At 46.8% G+C, this 18,339-nt stretch overlaps 1 pseudogene across 1 annotated transcript; it reads right to left on the bottom strand.

The window, feature by feature from the left end:
* Window positions 1–4,341: 4,341 nt before the first annotated feature.
* Naa38-ps1 (N(alpha)-acetyltransferase 38, NatC auxiliary subunit, pseudogene 1) lies at window positions 4,342–4,835 on the bottom strand (annotated as a pseudogene). The gene has a single exon (XR_015655240.1). The product of XR_015655240.1 is annotated as a N(alpha)-acetyltransferase 38, NatC auxiliary subunit, pseudogene 1 (transcript).
* Between the last annotated feature and the right edge of the window lie 13,504 nt (window positions 4,836–18,339).

Genomic DNA, 18,339 nt, shown 5'->3' with positions numbered 1-18,339 from the left:
CTTTCATATTCATCATTGTGTTACCCCTATAGAGTGGAAACAATGACGGTTAACATTTCAGGATGGCATGGCTGTTAGTTTCTGTACAGTGCCAACTCAATGCCTTATACTGGGGTACTGCATTGATTGTTTTGAGACACGATCTCACTTTTTTTTTCTTTTTTCTTTGTTTTTGTTTTTTGAGATAGGGTTTTTCTGTGTAGACCTGCTCAATCCTGGAACTTGCTCTGTAGACCAGTACGGCCTTGAATTAGAAGATCCTCCTGCCTCTGCCTCCCCGGTTCTGGGATTAAAGGCCTGTGCCACCACTGTCCAGCTGCTGCTGCTTCTTCTTCTTCTTCTTCTTCTTCTTCTTCTTCTTCTTCTTCTTCTTCTTCTTCTTCTTCTCCTTCCTCTTCCTCTTCTTCTTCCTCTTCCTCTTCCTCCTTTTCCTCCTCCTCCTCCACTTTCTCTTTCTCCTCCTCTCTCTGTCTTCCTCTCTCCCTCCCTCCCTCCCTTCCTTCCTTCCTTCCTTCCTTCCTTCCTTCCTTCTTTCCTTCCTCTTCTCTAAGGCAGGGTCTTACTATGTAGCTTTGGCCGTGCTGCTCTTGAACTTGATACGTACATAGACCAGGCTGGCCTTAAACTCACACAGACCCTTTTGCCTCTTGACTCCTGAGTCCTGGGATTGGAGGTGTGGTCTGCCTTCTGCCCAGCAACCTTGAATTTTTGATCCTCCTGCATCAGCTTCTCACGTGCCAGGATTACAGGTCTACACCACCATATACCCAGCTCTCACAGTCATTTGTCCAAAGGCCACTGCCAAGTACTGAGCATCCCATTTGTCAGTGGCCAGAGCTGTACTCATCTCCGTCCACCGGACCGTATTGATTTCTAGCAGGCGGGCACTTGTTTATGAGTCTTTAGCTGGGTCAAATGAGCTAAGTATTCATTTCTCCGAGTGAAGCTCAGGCATAAACTTCATCAGGCCTGAAGCCAAGATCCCACTGCTGATCCGTCCCCCTTCCGTTTGGCTTCCACAACACCCCCTCCCCCCAACTCTTTCATCTCTTTCTGCATAGAACCCAGAGTTCCTTTCAAATGTCCTCCCCAGCAGTATTCTATGACAGTCATTTATCCCCTCTATTATGAACAGTAACATAAGCTCTGGCAAGAAGAGGTGGAAAACTCAGCCGAATGGGAAGATGAATGAGGAAACAGCTCAGAGCCCCGTTACCTGAACCCCGGCGCGGCTAACATTTCAGTGCCCGCGGAGGCCATTCTTACGAAGCTTCAATACCGTTCTGTGCTTCATTTTCCTTTTTAAGAATCTCCCCTTAAATCTAAGCTCCAATCACGAACATCTTTTATGCTTTTCCACAAAGCGAGGCTACCACAGAATCACTGTGAGCATGCGCAAACGTTACGTCCACCTGCGGCTTAAGAACCAGCGCGACCAAGTACAGGTACAAGGATGTTTCTAGAAGCAGCTTCCACGACATCCTCCTTTTAGAGGAACGGGCTTGGAGGAGGATGCTACAGGACAGGGCCTCACTCAGTAACCTCTTCTGTCTTAAAACTTCTACATAAACCCGACTGTCCTCTTACCGGAAGAGTACCAAGCCACACTCCGCCTCAGTGCTCGGATTAAAGGCCTGCTCCAACACACTGACCTTTTAACACTTCTTGTTTGTTTGTTTGTTTGTTTGTTTGTTTGTTTGGTTGGTTGGTTGGTTGGTTGGTTGGTTGTTTGGTTGGTTTGAGACTGCTTCTCACTGTAGCTCAGGCTGTCCCTCTAGCCTTAAACTCAGAGATCCACCTGTCTCCGTCTCCCCGAGTGCTGGGATAAAAGGTCTGTGCCACCACCGCCCAGCATTTTTTTTTTTTTTTAATCTTTAGTCACTTGGGTATTTCGTATTTACATTTCGATTGTTATTCCCCTTCCCGGTTTCCAGGCCAACATCCCCCTAACCCCTCCCCCTCCCCTTCTACATGGGTGTTCCCCTCCCCATCCTCCCCCCATTACCGCCCTCCCCCCAACAATCACGTCCACTGGGGGTTCAGTCTTAGCAGGACCCAGGGCTTCCCCTTCCACTGGTGCTCTTACTAGGATATGCATTGCTACCTATGAGGTTGGAGCCCAGTGTCAGTCCATGTATAGTCTTTGGGTAGTGGCTTAGTCCCTGGAAGCTCTGGTTGGTTGGCATTGTTGTTCATATGGGGTCTCGAGTCCCCCGCCCAGCATTTTTATACACTTTTTTATAGTTTTGTTTTTCAAGATACGGTTTTGTTTGTTTTTGTTTTGTTTTGTTTTTTTGTATAGCCCTGGCTGTCCTGGAACTCACTATGTAGACCAGGCTGATCTTGAATCCACAGAGATCCAACTACTTCTGTCTCCCTAGTGCTGAAATGAAAGGCCAAAGCCACCACCACCCCACTGGCACTTTTTTTTTTTTTCCGGAGCTGGGGACCGAACCCAGGGCCTTGCGCTTCCTAGGCAAGCGCTCTGCCACTGAGCCAAATCCCCAACCCCCCACTGGCACTTCTTTATTGAGACAATCTCCTAGAGTCATATCTGACCTCAAGCTTGCTATGAGCAGGGGTTCCTGGTCCTCTTGCCTCTACCTCCCCAGGACTGGGATTATATGCTCCTCCATATTATATTTATGAGGTGCTGAGGATAGAACCCAGGGCTTCATAAATACTAGGCAAGCACTTGACCAGCTAGGTACAACTCTGCCTCTGTGGCATTTGTCCTTTTGCCGTTACAAACACGTAACATGTTATAGGTGAAATTGTATCTCTCAAAATTCATGTCTGCTTTTGCTAAGAGGCATGTGTTTGTAATCCCGGCACTCAGGAAGCTGAAGCAGAAGGCTTGCCATGAGTTCAAGGTCAGGCTGGGTTGCAAAACAGACTCTGCAAAGAAGGAAGGAAGGAAGGAAGGAAGGAAGGAAAGAAAGAAAGAAAGAAGGAAGGAAGAGAAAGTCGATTGATCTTGGTACTGAAGAAATGGCTTCGTAATTAAGAGAACTTGTTGCTCTTGCAGAGGACCTCAGTTCAATTCCCAGTACCCACATTTTGGTTCTCAGTCAGTTCTTTGACTCTAATTCTATGGTGGCTTCTGCCAGTACCAGTTACACAATGATGCCCATACATACATGAAAGCAACACATTTGTATACACAAATAAAACATTTAAGTATCTATGTTAGCTCAGTACAGTGATACACACTCAAAATCCCACCATTTAGGAGGCTGAGTTATAAGAAACAATCTAGGAGGCCAGTCTTGTCTACATACAGAGTTCCAGGCCAGCCTGGGCTCTATGGCAAGAGCCTATCTTAAGATTAATTAATGGTGAGTTAGTTATTTAAGTAGGAGAATAAGGCTGGGCCTGGTAATGCATGGCTATAAATCCAGTACTTGGGAGGCTGAAGCAAGAGGAGTATCATGAACTCAAGGCCAGTCTGAGACATGTAGTTGATTTCTGGGCCAGCTTGGATTGCAGTTTGCAACCTTGGCTCAAAAGTACAACGAACAAACAAACAAACAAACACAATTTCTCAAATTATTCCAGTCAGATCTTTGCCAGAGCAAAACTGCTAGACAGGAGCCAATAAGATGACTCAAAGATTAGTCTACTGGCTTTCTGAGTTCAAGGCCAGCCTGGTCTACAGAAGGAATTCCAGGACAACCAGGACTGTACAGAGAAATTCTGTCTGGAAAAAGAAATCAAAAAATCAATCAATCAACCAATCAATCAATCAATCGAAAAGATGACTCAAACAGGCAAATCCAGTGGTAGAGCGCTTGCCTAGCAAGCGCAAGGCCCTGGGTTCGGTCCCCAGCTCGGAAAAAAAGAATAGAAAAAAAAATTAAAACAGGGGCTGGAGAGATGGCTCAGTGGTTAAGAGCACTGACTGCGCTTCCAGAGGTCCTGAGTTTAAATCCCAGCAACCACATGGTGGCTCACAACCATCTGTAATGAGATCTGATGCCCCCTTTGGTGTGTCTGAAGACAGCTACAGTGTGCTCATATACATAAAATACATAAATAAATAAATATTTAAAAAAAAAAAAGACTGGGAAGTTTGCCAGACTCACTGCCATGGGTACCTTGGTAGATACTTAAAAGCTATCAACTACACCCTGGGCTATTGGAGAAAAATAAATTGTAAGCATGTTAATTACAGGACTGGCTTTTTTGTTTGTTGGTTGGTTGAGTGGTTTTTCCTAGGAAGTTTCTCTGTGTAGCCCCAGCTCTCCTGGAACTTGCTCTGTAGACCAGGGTGGCCTTGAATTTAGAGATCCTCCTGCCACTACCTCCCAAGTGCTGGGATTAAAGGCATGGGCACTTTTTTTTCTTTTTTTTTTTTTTTTTTTTTTTTTTTTTTTTTTTTTTTGGTCATAGGGTTTAATGGTCTCAAAGAGAAGTACAATCGTGGTCAGAGATATGGCCCCCCGGACAGACTCTCCCTTTGGACTTCAATAGAAACGATGTGGTGTCCTGGTACCATGTGACCCAGCACACGGGGTTCCCCCGCAGAAAATGAATCAGAAAGCTTGAGGAATTCTTTCGCAGAGCCCAGGATGACATTACAGTCACGATCGGTGCACAGGAAGCAGCTGACTAGTGTCCTTCTGTCTGTCATACGAATACCCATGGTCTTGTTGAGCAATGCCTCTAGCTGCTGCTGGGCACGCTCCAGACGAGTCCTCCTGTTCCCCATCAGAGTCCCCAGCGCTGGAGCTGCTCTGATGCCGACTGCAACAGCCATTCTCCTCTCGTAGTAGCATGGTCGGCCCAGCTCCGGCCATTGGCCCTGGGACCTCCTTTGGGCCTTAAACTTCCTCCTTTTTTTTCTTTTGAGACAGGTTCTCAGTGTGTAGACTAGCCTTAAACTCAGAGAACTTCCTGCCTCAGCCTCTCTCACACACTAGCATTTAAAAGATATATACCACCACACTTGGCTAAAATATTCTCCTCAAATAGAAGACTGTGAATAAATTGAACAAAACAAATTAACTGAAAGACCACCAGACATCCCCCTAAAATGGTGGTGTAGGTCTAGAAATGTAGCACAGATAGGAGAGTGCTTGCCTAGGGTGAACAGTGTGCTAGACTCCATTTCTAGTATTCTGAAAATTGGGTGTGGTCACCCTCGTTTATAGTCCCAGCGGTTGGGAAGTGGAGGCAGAAGGATCAGAAGTTCAATACCATCCTTCCCAACTCAGGGAGTTTGAGGACAGCCTGGAGTACATGAAATTCCTGTCTCAAAATAATAATAGTTGTGTATATGTGTGGGATGCATGCCTTTAATCCCAGCACTCAGGAGGCAGAAGCAGGTGAATCTCAAATCTCTGTGAGTTTGAGGTCAACCTGGTGTCCATAGAAAGCTCCAGGCCAGCTAGGGCTACATAGTGAGACCCTGTCTCAACAAATAAATAAAATAATAAACTGCACAGCAGTGACAAACACCTTTAATCCCAGCACTTGGGAGGTAGACGGGCAGATCTCTGAGTTCAAGGCCAGCCTGGTCTGCAGAGCAAGTTCCATTCGGCTGGGGCGGCATGGAAAAACCCTGTCTCAAAAAACTAATAATATTAAAATATAAAAATTGATGTTTAAAATATAATAAAATGGTTGTGAAAATTATATGGAATCATCCTCTGTCTCATAGTTGAGAGCTATGGGGTCATTTTCCTTTGAACTTTTCAAAGTCCGTTTCCTTAGGTGTGGAAAACAGAGGCCATGACCAGCCGCTTCCTCCCCACCATCACTGAAAATGCTTAGCCTTTGCTCTTTTACTGTTTGTAACATAAGGCAGGATGGCCTCCAACTTGCTGTGCAGTGAAAGACAACTCCCATCCCCCATCCTCCTGTCTCTACCTCCCAAGTACTGGGATTACAAGTGTGTGCTACCATACCCAGCCTTTTTGTTCATACTCTTGTCCTTGTTTTGACCTAGGTGCTCACTAAGTAGCCAAGGCTAGCCTACTATGAGTATCCTCTTGCTTCACCCTCTGGAATGCTGGGATGGTGGACCCATGTCAGCCCACACTGCTCTTCCACCCTTTCAAATGGGTAGACAATGTAACATCACTGAGTCTTGCATGCTGTGTTTTGTGGGCCGCAGCACTGGGACAATGTCTCGCACGTCTCAAGCAGGTATACCTGTCAGCTCCTGTCAGCTCTTGTCAGCATTCCTGCCTGGCCTGGTGAGCGCTCCTCAAGTGGCAGTTTTCGCCAGGAACACTCCTCCCCTCCCCTCTCTTGCCTCTGCTTTGGAGATGGATCCCTGCAAGACATCTGTTTCCTGCCAGGCTTGGCTTGTGTTCTTGTATAGCCTTCGGTTCTGCCTTTTAACTTCCTCCCCCTAAACCGCTCCAGATGCACCCGACCTCAAAAGCTCAGGGTTTCTACAAAGGTGGGATTTTCCTGTTGTCTCTTTTCCCATCTCCCAACCCACCCCACCCCCATCCGGCTCTGTCTGGTCCCCCGGATTCGGAGCCTCAAGCTGCTTGAGTCAAGCATCTTTCTGTTCAGACTGAGTCCCTCCTTATCTGGACTTACTGGTCACTTTACCTGATGTCTCTCAGTTTCCTCCTTCAGACCTGCCCTTCTGATCTGGCCTACAATAGAGAGATGGGCCTGTGTTTCGGGGGGGCTGCGGGCAGGCTGCCAGGAGGCTCCCCTATGCACCTTTCCCCCTGCCCTGGCCCCCACCCCGAGGCTGTGGGTCTCCTCTCAGCCTGGCAGCTGGCAGAGAGGCGATCTGCGTCTCAGCTGTGGCTGCCCACTCATCAGTTTCTCAGGAGACCCACATAGACACCAGATGGCAAGTCTGCAATGCGTTTAACGGGGTGAGAACAGGTTTTGTTTGGGAAAATATCTCGATCAGCCAGTTGGGCCGAGAAGGGGAAGTGCCAAGGACGCGGTTGAAGAGAGCTGGTTACACACATGAGGAACTGAGTAGCTGCTTGAAGGACAGAGTGCAAGACAGTGGCGAGAGACCCCAACAACAGGAAAGTCAAAAGAGAGAGATGCAAAACAAGAGAACCCAGCCCAGAGGGTGCACTGATTTTTTTTTATACATATATTTAACTATTTTGCATGTATGTGTGTGTTCATGTCATAGTCGGCTTGTGGGGTGTGGCAGTCAGAGGACAACTTTAGGGGGTCAGTTCTGTCCCACAGTATGGGTTCTGTGGATGGAACTCAGGTTGCTGGCTTTGGCCGGAAGGACCCATATCACTGATGCACCTCATCGACCTAACTTCCCTTTCTTCCTATCTTCCCTCTTTGACTTTTATTAGGGGGTTGGATAGGGTCTTGCTATGTAACCAAGGCTAGTCTCAAAGTTTCAAACTTTAAACTTGCAGTCCTCTTGCCACAGCCACAACTTAAGTTGTAGGATTACAGGAGTATGACTGAATGACTGAACCACATTCTTTTTCCCCCCTCAGACTGGCTCTCAGTTTGTAGCCTTGACTGTCCTGGAACTTACGATGTAGCTCTGGCTGGCCTTGAACTCACAGACTTCACTTGCCTCAGTTTCCCACATGCTGAGATTAAAGGCATATATTACCATACCTAGAGTTTTTTTTTCTTTTTTCCTTTTTTCGGAACTGGGGACCGAACCTAGGGCCTTGCGCTTGCTAGACAAGCACTCTACCGCTGAGCTAAATCCCCAACCCCAAGTTTTGTTTTGTTTTGTTTTTTTTAATTTATGTGTCTCAGTGTTTCTGTCTGAGTGTATGTCTATGCACCATGTGGGTGCAGTGCCTAAGGAGGCCAGAAGAGGGCGTCAGACTGATGTCACAGACAATTGTGAGCCACCACGGGCATGCTGGGACCCAAAGCTTGGTCCCTTGCTAAAGCAACAAATGCTTTTAACCATTGGCCCATCCCTCTAGCTCCAATTAGCTGTCAGTTTAGGATGACTATTTTTGTTGTGCAAATACACCTAACAGGCAGGCGTGGTAGCAATTCCCTTTAATTCCTGAACTCCAGAGTAGTAGACAGGTGGACTATTATAAGTTCAAGACCAGGCTGAACGACATGGTGAATACCAGGTCAGCCAGAGCTGCTATCAAGTGAGACCCTATCTTTAAAAAAAATAAAAATAAATAAAAATAAACGCCAAGCAAGTGGATCTATTAGTTCAAAGCCAGCCTGGTCTACAGAGTGAGTTCCAAGACAGTCAGGGCTACACAGAGAAACCCTGTCTCAAAAAAAACAAATAAACGGGGCTGGAGAGATTGCTCAGTGGTTAAGAGCACTGGCTGCTCTTCCAGAGGACTTAAGTTGAATCCCAGCACGCACGTGGTGTCTCATAGTCACTCATAATTCCAGTTCCAGGGGATCTGATGCTCTGACTTTCCAGGGCACCAAGCACTCATGAGGTGCACACACACATGGAGTGAAATACTCATGCACAAAATAAATACAACTTCTTTTAAAAAGGAACAACCAAATAAATAAAATACATATACTGTATTTACTATCTGAAACATTTAAAAAGTTTTTTACTTATCATACAAAGTATCATCTCTCTCTCTCTCTTTCTCTTTCACACACACACACACACACACACGTGCGCACACACACAGAGACACACGTGCGCACACACACATCCTTGTCCTTTGCTCACACTTTTCCCTTCCTCCTCCCATTGGTCCTCTTCCTCCACACAGACTGTTGCCTTTCTGCTTCCATACCGTGTGCACACACAGAATTAAATCTAGATTTCACACGTGAGAGAGAACGTCTGTATTTGTTTCTCTCTCATTACCGTCTCTTGCCCCACCCCTACCCTCACTTTAGGTACTGCCTCCCCTCACATATCACCTCTTCTACTGTCATATATGTATTCTGCACATGAGGGAAAACAAGATGTCAGTTTAGGTGGTTTTGTGGGGATGGGCAGCATCTCTTACATATCTCAAGTTAGCCCTAAACTTAACATAGCCAAGGCTGACAAACTTCTGAGCCTCCTTCTGATTCCCAAGTGCTAGGGTCGCAGGCTCCAACCACCATATGACTCTGCTTGGCTTTAGTCTAAGTCTGTTTGCTTGTTTGCTTGCTTTCCCAGCAACAGTGATCTTCCGTTCTATCCGCTTCTCTGCAAATGGCATAATTTTATTCTTCAACGCTGAATGAAAGGCATAACAACACCACACTGGGGGTGGTTTGCCTCTGCTGCTTAAGTTTTCAGCCAAAGCTGAAATTGAGTTTAGGATGAGCTGGGAGCAGGGGAAGGCCTGAGGAACCAGCCAGTGCTGGGAGGTCAGCCAGGATCCAATGGCAGAACTCTGGAGCCCCACTGCTCATGGGAAGAGACTTGTTAGATTTTTTTTTTTTTTTTAATTCTATATAAGTACATTGTAGATATCTTCAGACACACCAGAAGAGGGCATCAGATCTTATTACAGATGGTTGTGAGCCACCATGTGGTTGCTGGGATTTGAACTCAGGACCTCTGGAAGAGCAGTCAGTGCTCTTAACCACTGAGCCATCTCTCCAGCCCTGACTTGTTAGATCTTAAAACCCAGGGGGCAACCACACCACCTGTGCCTTTGTCACGTCCGGTATTTTGTTCTGCCAGGCAGACCAATGTGAGGCCAGACCTAGGGGTAGACTTGGGAGGCTGGGATTTTTGCAAGGACTGATGTGGGGCGGCTCTGGCCTGGGAAGAGTGAAAGTGCCTGCCCCTCCCTGGGTAGACACTGCCACCTTCTGGCTCTTTGTCAACTCACCGCCCTCAACACTGGTTTTTCCACTGTCCAAGATGCAAAAGACTTAATGAGATCTCTCTCTCTCTCTCTCTCTCTCTCTCTCTCTCTCTCTCTCTCTCTCTCCCTCAATCACACTCTCTCTCTCTCTCTCTCTCTCTCTCTCTCTCTCTCTCTCTCTCTCTCTCTCTCTCTCTCTCCTTCAAAACATGATTTCTCTATTTCTCTGAGTATTCCTGGCTGTCCTGAGACTCCCTCCATGGACCAAACTGGCCCTCAACTCAGAGATCTACTACATCTGGCTCCTTTACTCTCTGATAACTCTATTTTCCTGGGAAGTTTTGGCATTTTTTTCTCCCCAAGATTCAGTTTTAATTGTGTGTGTGTGTGTGTGTGTGTGTGTGTGTGTGTGTGTGTGTGTGTGTGTACACTTACGTGTAGGTGTCCTCAGAAGTCAGAAGAGAGCATTTGGTCCATGGGAGCTGGAGTTACACTCAATCGGTTTGTGGGTGGTGAGAACCAAGCTCTTCTCCATTGGAAGAGCAGAGGTGCCCCTTCTGGCCCCTAGTGTTTTTGTTTGCATGCTGTTTTTTGGTTTGGTTTGGTTTGGTTTGGTTTGGTTTTGAGTCAGGGTCTCACAGAGTAACTCAGGTGGGCCTGGAACTTACTGTGTAAATCAGGCCAGCCTTGAATGCACAGAGATCTGCCTACCTCTGCCTCCTGAGTCCTGGGATTAAAGGTGTGACACCCTGTCAGGCTTATTGATTTCCAATTTTTGTTTTATTATTTCTTATGGACAGAACCTCTCTCTGACCAGGAACTCACTAAGTAGCTGGGACTGGCCAGGAACTCATGGCAATCCTCCTGTCTGTGCCTCTCAAATGTTGGTATTAGGCATGTTGTTGTACCCTTTAAACACACACAATCTTTTTGTCCACTAAAGCTCAGTGAAGCTGAAAATCAAAACACTCGTTCCGTTTGACAGCTTCTCACCGGTGGCTTCCCACAACTGCTACTGTTGCTGCTATCCACACAGCTTGGGCTGTTCAGTTTCCACTCGCCTGTGGCAGGGCCTCATGATAGTTACTGGGATGAAAGACCCTGGAGGCCGCAGCAGCATGATGGCTGGCTATTCCATCACGTTTTAGAGTTAGTGGATTTGTGCTGGGGGTCCATGGGTTAGCTGTCACCCATTGGGTGCTCTTTCCTTCTTCTATAGTTTATTTGCACTCTCTCTCTCTCTCTCTCTCTCTCTCTCTCTCTCTCTCTCTCTCTCTGTTTTTTTTTCCAAGATGTGGTTTCTCTGTGTAGCCCTGGCTATCCTGGAACTGTAGACCAGACTGGCCTCGAACTCACAGAGATCTGTGGTATCCTTGTGCTTCCACCACTGCCTGACTGTCCTCACTGTCATCCTCCAGCAGTGGGCAGACCTTTTGCTGCAGCTTAGTCCCCTAACAATCTCTCTGGTCCAGTCACCTGCTTTATTTTGCTTCCTTCAACTCTGACCTGATAGCACCATGGCTACTCTCCTCCTGTGGGCACCAGGGGGACACACAGTTTCCCTTCCCCATCCCCAAAGCCAAACTGAGCAGGGTATTTGAGCTGCATGCTGTCTCGTCTACAAACAGCGAGCCCCCGCTGGGAACTATGTGGACCATAAATGAAATGTGCTGTAATTTCTATCAAAGGGTTAAACGAGACAAAGAAAATGCCACACGGTTAAAGGACTGGATAGAGGTTTCAGTATCAGCAGCAAACGGTGCACTAGTGAGCTGGGTGGACAACAGATCATCAATGAGGCTGGATTCAGGGGGAAATAGAGATCTTTTCCTAGAGAGTGCACTTCGACTGGGGGACACACATTCCTGGTGGCCAGGCAGGGAAAGTCTAATCTGTTAAGATTTTCCCCAGTAGTGAGTGCTACTGTAATATATAGACCAGTTACAGGGTATCCATCTGGAGGGCATCGAGAAGTTGACTGTAACTCAGCCAGACGTTGCAAGGGATACAGAGAGGATTTGTTTAACACCTCTGGTCCTCACTCTGTCTGCTGGAGCATCCGTATATGGGTTTGGCACTACACGGCCACATTTGTCTCGAGTTTGGGTTTGCTTTTCTCCACCCCTCTGAGTTCTGCCTGGGAGTTTATTCTTCCCATCAGGGACCTGTCTGCTGTAGGAGAGAGTTTGCCCAAATTCTTCAGGCTGTGAGCTCTTGACTTAAAGGGACAGGCCTATAACCTAACCAAAAAAATCAGCAGAGACACCATCTGGCAAAAATGCCTTCTAACAGCTAACATTTGCTATGTAATCCAGATTTCATGTTGTTTCAACTTTTACACTCTGCTTATCAACCACTCGGCTTTTTGGTTATCCCACGAGAACACGAGGCCAAGCTCTGAGCAACCGCTCAGAGCCTCAGAGCGAGGAAAACGACCCCTCTGTGTCAAGGATGAAAACCCAGTGGGATTCCTGCTGGCTGTACTTGCTTGGTTGATTTTTCAGCCACGCGTCCTTCCAAGCTTTTTGCTTTGGATTGTGTGGTCATTTTGCTGATATTCCAGACCCATTTCTAACAATGTGGTGGCTTCTTTCTGTAACCCCAGCACTCTGAGTGATGGGAACGAGGATTGGAGCTAGTTCAAGGCCAGCCAGGGCTATAAAGTGAGCTCCTGTCTCAGAAAACCCAACCAAATTCAACCCCAACAATCAACCAACCAGCTAACGAGAAAAAAACTAAGAAAGAATGAGCCTTCGTAGGCTTAGATTCTTCCAAACCTACTTTAATAAGAGTTCTTAAATGCTTTAATCTCCTTCCCACCCCACCACCCACCAGAGGTAGTAGAAAGGAAAGGTTCATAGGGCAAAGGAAAATGTGGACCTGCTTAAACATAGTTTTTCAGGAAACTCCAATCTCCTTTGTCAGGATATCAGCAGCTCAGTTTGCACGAATCAGCACCAGTTGTTTGATCCACTTACAAACACCGTCCACCAGTCAGCAATGGCAGTTCAATCCAGAAGAAGCTTCAAGGCACTGCCAATTGGCCGGAGTCGGCAGAAGTGGCAAAAAGCCACCAGAATATCGTAAGAAGTTCTTTGGTTCATTTCTTTCTACAAGCCACCAACGCCCCAGTGTCATCCATGAGGACCAGCATCAGCAAAGTCCATCTAAGCCCAGCAAAGAGTGGCAAGGTGAAGCAGTACCACAGCAGTGCCCACTGTCTGTTGAGTTATATCCTTTCCAAACATCATGTGTCCTCTCAGGCGTCCACTCTAGCAAAACGTCACATGCCCTTTATCCAGGCAGCTTCCAGAAAAACAGCATATCTGTTCTCAGCAAAACACCCTCCCTCGTGTCTGCTTCAGCAAAAACGTCTTCTCAAGTGTCTGCTTCAGCAAAACATCCTCTCACTAGACAGTTTCCAGAAAAACATTACATGACACAACCAAGTCTCCAAAAAGCTATAAATTTGCATTTCAAGCCTTGGCATTGTCTAGACAAGCTCTGTACTACCATGAGGGTAGGAGGGGCAGCTGGTGTGAGGCTGTAGCTTCTTGGATATCATTACTTCCTCAGTGGCAAAAGCATGATACATACTATACTGTTTATCCTCCACTGGCCCTATCTTCTCTTCTCTGGCTCCCAGCTCTGCTGACCACTCCGTGTTTCCCTTCTGGGAAGTTCCTTACCCCCCTCTACAGAATGGACTTATCAATTAGGCACCTCCAGCATCCAGTTTCTCCTCTCTCTTTGGTCCTCATGCCACCTGCTCCCTGTGGAGGCAGAAGGCATCCTAGATTGACTTTAAGGAGGTTGCACTTAGAGAGGCCAGAAAGGGAGCCAGGCACAGGGCATCATTATTTCTTAGAGGGCTTTCCTTCACCTGCTCCAATGTGTTACTGAGATACCATGACCAAGACAACTCTTTTAAAGAAAGCATTTACTTGGGGCTAGCTTACAGTTCCAAAGGGTGAGTCCATAATTGTCATGGCAGGAAGCAGATAGGCATGGTACTGGAGCAGGAGCTGAGAGTGCATGTTGATCCATAGGCAGGAGGCAGAAAGAGAGACTAGGCCTGGGTGGGCATCTGAAACCTCAAAGTCCATCTCCAGACATTCTCTAACAAGGCCACACCCACTCCAAAAAGCCCAAATCCTCTAATCCTTCTCAAAAAGTTCCACTCTCCAGATTCAAATAGGGGCTATTTTCATTCAATCTGCTATGCAAAACATGACTGCCAGATGTTCTGGAAGCAAAGTGCTCAGTCCTGGAGCCCCTAGGGTTGTCAAGGGTACTTGGATGCTAATCTTCTATGAGTTTTGGCAGAGGCTTTCTTTGTTGTTGTTGGTGGTGTTTTGTTTTGTTTTTAGGTTTACTGAGGCAAGCAAATAGTGAGTACAAGGTCAGTGTAGGACAGCATGAGACTCTACCTCAAAAACAAACAAACAAAAAAACAAACAACAACAACAACAGTGGGGCTGGAAGGTGGCTCGGTGGATTAAAAAACTTGTTACTTTTGAGTATTGTCCTCCCAGCAGGTGGCTCACAACCATCCATGACTTCTCTTGTCTCAGCCTCCTAGGTACTGGGATTATTAGGACCATGCTATCATGCTTTTCTGACCTCGAACTTCCAAAGTTCGCTAGACCCAAGTCCAGTAGATAAAGAACGGCCTCCTTGTCCTCAGGTCTTTAGTGAGATAACCAAGTGGAGAGTTATCAGAGGAGCCATCCTTTTCCCAGAGACTCTATCCTCAAGCCTAGCAGACCTAGAAGGATCCATTGGCTCACACATGGCCTTCTCCAGATACCACTCTCTTTCAGAATTCTGTATAAGCCTGCATGGCAGCACAGGCCTTTCATTCCAGCACACTTGGGAGGCAGAGGCAAGCAGATCTCTGAGTTTGAGGCCAGCTTGGACTATAGATGGTGTTCCAGGACTGCCAGCACCACACAAAGAAACCCTATCTTGAAACACCAAGAAAGAAAGAAAGAAAGAAAGAAAGAAAGAAAGAAAGAAAGAAAGAAGAAAGAAAGAAGGAAAGAAAGATCCCCCAATAAGACAAAACAACCAACTAAAAAACCCAAACCTTTTCTTTTTTCTCATCTCTAGCCTTTTTTTAGATTAAAAACCAAAATTTTTATTCAATATATATGTATATATATAGAGAGAGAAAGAGAGAGACAGAGACAGAGAAACAGGGAGAGACAGAGACAGAGTGGCAGAGACACAGAGAGAGAGACACAGAGAAAGAGAGAGACAGAGACAGAGAGAGACACACAGAGAGACACAGAGAGAGAGAGAGAGAGAGAGAGAGAGAATGTTTGCCACATGTGGGGCCAGATGAAGAAATTATAGACAGTTATGAGGAGCCATGTGGATGTTGGGAACCAAGCCTGTGTCCTCTGCAAGAGCAGCAAACACTCTTAACTGCCGAGCCAGCTCTCCAGCTTCATGACGGTGAACCTCATGGCCCTACTTCCTAACGCTAAGACTACCGGAATGTGCCATTATACCCAATTTTAAGGGATTCTAGGGACTAAACCTATGGCCTCTTGCATGCTAGGCCAGCACTCTACCAAACAAAGCATATCCCCAACCCAACTGCTTACAACTCATCTGCTTAGGACAGCTCTTTCTCCCGTCCCCACTTAGGGCATCTGTGTCGGAGTCAGACTCGCAGCTACTCCAGAAGCTCATGGAGCAGACCATACAACTCAAACCCTGAGCAATTGCAAATATTAACTGACATCTATTTATTTATGGGAGGGTTGACACAGCAGGTGTGTGGAGGTGAAGACGGGATGGGAGTTGGGGGTGGGCAGGATGGCTCTCTCCTTCAGTCATGAGGATCCTGGGGCTTGGACTCAGATGGACATGCTTGGCACAGTGTGTTAACCTGCTGAGGCAGCATACCAGCTGAAATTGGCTGCAGTTCCTTTCCCATGGACCAGCCCATTCTCCAGTCTTGGTTCCTGCTTCGACCCTCGTAGACAGGCCTCTCCTGCCTTGCCAATGAACCATAGAAGGTCCGGGCCCCACACAATCTCTGTCCATTTGCATTGGAGTGGGGAGCTTGCTGAGTTGGGTACATCCTGTGCCTGCCTCTGGCAAGAAAACAAACTCAGCGTTCCTCTTGCCAGGCCATTTCGAAGCCTTGCCCCTCCCCCATCTTCATGGGCCCGCATGCCAAGAGGCCTTGCCTGAGAATCTTGGCGCCTATCCCGCTAGCTGGGCTTGGAGTTTGGAGAGATGTCTAAACTCTAACAGCTGCTGTTTGCAGTTTCTCCAACCCTGCCTGACTAATATAGACATGAGCACCTCTCCCCTTTTGAGGTGCTGGAGATGAAACCCAAGCCATCATGCATGCTAGACAAGTGGTCTGCGCTGAGATAGAAAGGCAGCCTAAATATAGTGTTCTTAGTTACAACATTAAATTACACACAACAAAGAATGAAAAACCACTAAATCTTTTATAGGATCTGTATTCCTCCCAATTTGAAAAGCTAATTCTTCCTATCACCTATCTGGGCAAATAGCACATAGGCTTTAATTCCCCCCTTGTCTTGACCTTGACAGACCTGACTAGTGGATCACAGAACTCTTTCCCTATAGGACTTGTGCCCACACTACTGCTAGGTAAGAGAGGAAACTTATTTGCCTCCTGATAATACTCTGACCTAGGGCTGGAGAGATGGCTCATGGGTTAAGAGTACTGACTGCTCTTCCAGAGGTCCTAAGCTCAGATTCCAGCAACCACACGGTGTTTCACAACCATGTGTAATGAGATCTATGCCTTCTTCTGGTGAGTCTGAAGACAGCTACAGTGTATTCAAATAAATAAAAATAAATAAGTAAATAAATCTTTAAAAAAGATCTGGGATCTAAATTGCTATAGAGGAAAATCTAGTTCAAAGGCAGATAGGGCGAGAGAAGTGACTCAGCTGGTAAAGGTGTCCCTGACTGAGCCTGAAGAAGAATTTGATCTCTGAAACCCACAGTGAAAGGAGGAAAAACAACCCCCAAAGGTTGTTCTCTGGCCTCCACATGTATGCCAACACATATGCATCTGCACACACACAAATAAAGAAACAAATGTTCCGGGGCTGTCTTAATGGCTGAGCCATTAAGAGCACAGGGTGTTCTTCCAGAGGACCCAGTTCAATTCCAAGCACCCATATAGCCACTCACAACTGTCCGTAACTCCAGTTCTAGGGGGTCTAGGGTCGTCTTCTGGTCTCCATGAGCACCATGCATGCACACGACGCACAGTCATACATGCAGGTAAGGTACACATACACATAAAAAATAGGGGCTGAAGAGATGGCTCGGCAGTTAAGGACACTGAGGTCCTGAGTTCAATTCCCAGCAACCACATGGTGGCTCACAACCATCTGTAATGGGATCCCAGGCCCTCTTCTGGTGTGTCTGAAGACAGCTGCAGTGTACTCAAATAATTAATTAATTAATTAAACATTAAAAATAAATAAAATAAAAATCCTGCACTTGCATGTGCACACACACACACACACACAAATACATACATGCCCCATGCCGCACACGAAGAGAGTTGTGCAGTGGTGGTACATGCCTTTAATCTCAGCACTTGGGAGGTAGAGGCAAGCGGATCTGTGTGCATGCAAGACCAGCAGAGTCTATATAATGGGCACAAGGACAGCCAGAGTTACATAGTAAGGTCCTGTCTCTAAAATAAAGACAACAAAGCAAAGCCAAAACCAAACAGAGAAATAGCCAATACTTGTAATGAATACTCGGTCTGGATTAATTATTGAAGGCCAACTCCACAGATTTCCCCCACTCCTCACCAATGAAAGAGACCTCCAGAGGGCTTGTAACATGGAAAATAAATAAACAAAGCAAACCCCAAAAAGACATTGACCAGGATCAGGAAACTTTGATCTTCCTGGTGCCAAATAACTAGGCTCCTCATTCTGCACGGGAGGTCACTGTGCAGTGAATGGCAGCCAACTCCAGCAAGGCTTACAACTAGGGGAAGAATTGCAGTCAAGAGAGAAACTCCTTTGCAATCGTTGGGCCCCTAGGGAACTGTCCCTAGAACCAGGAGGGAGAGCGTCGCCCCCTGGTGGCAAAGCCATCAAGAAAGAGAAAAAATAGAAAAAATATGTAAGGTTGTATGTAGGCATTAACTGGCACTCAAGAGTCTACCAGACGGGGTTGGGGATTTAGCTCAGTGGTAGAGCGCTTACCTAGGAAGCGCAAGGCCCTGGGTTCGGTCCCCAGCTCCGAAAAAAAGAACAAAAAAAAAAAAAAAAAAGAGTCTACCAGACGGATGTGGGCTCTGATGCCCGCATGGGAACTGTCTCACATCTCCTGCGTTGCTTCCTCCTCCAGCGACTGGTTAGGGTTGTTTGTTTGGTCTTCTGGGACAAACTGAGAAAATGCCTCCATTATACTGGCCTGTGGTTGAATCTTTTGGGGGCATTGTTTTGACTAGTGATTGATGTGGGAGGATAGCCCATGCTACCTCTGGGCAAATGGTTTTGGGTTTATAGGAAGCTGAGAGAGCCATGGGGAGCAAGCCCAGTAAGCAGTGTTCCTCCTCCGCGGCCTGTACTCCAGCGCCCCCTCCAGGTTCTATTGT

The sequence above is a fragment of the Rattus norvegicus genome, chromosome 1 (assembly GCF_021556685.1).
Source record: "Rattus norvegicus strain SHRSP/BbbUtx chromosome 1, alternate assembly SHRSP_T2T, whole genome shotgun sequence".
Classification (NCBI taxonomy): Eukaryota; Metazoa; Chordata; class Mammalia; order Rodentia; family Muridae; genus Rattus; species Rattus norvegicus.
This window is presented reverse-complemented; position numbering and strand designations above follow the sequence as displayed.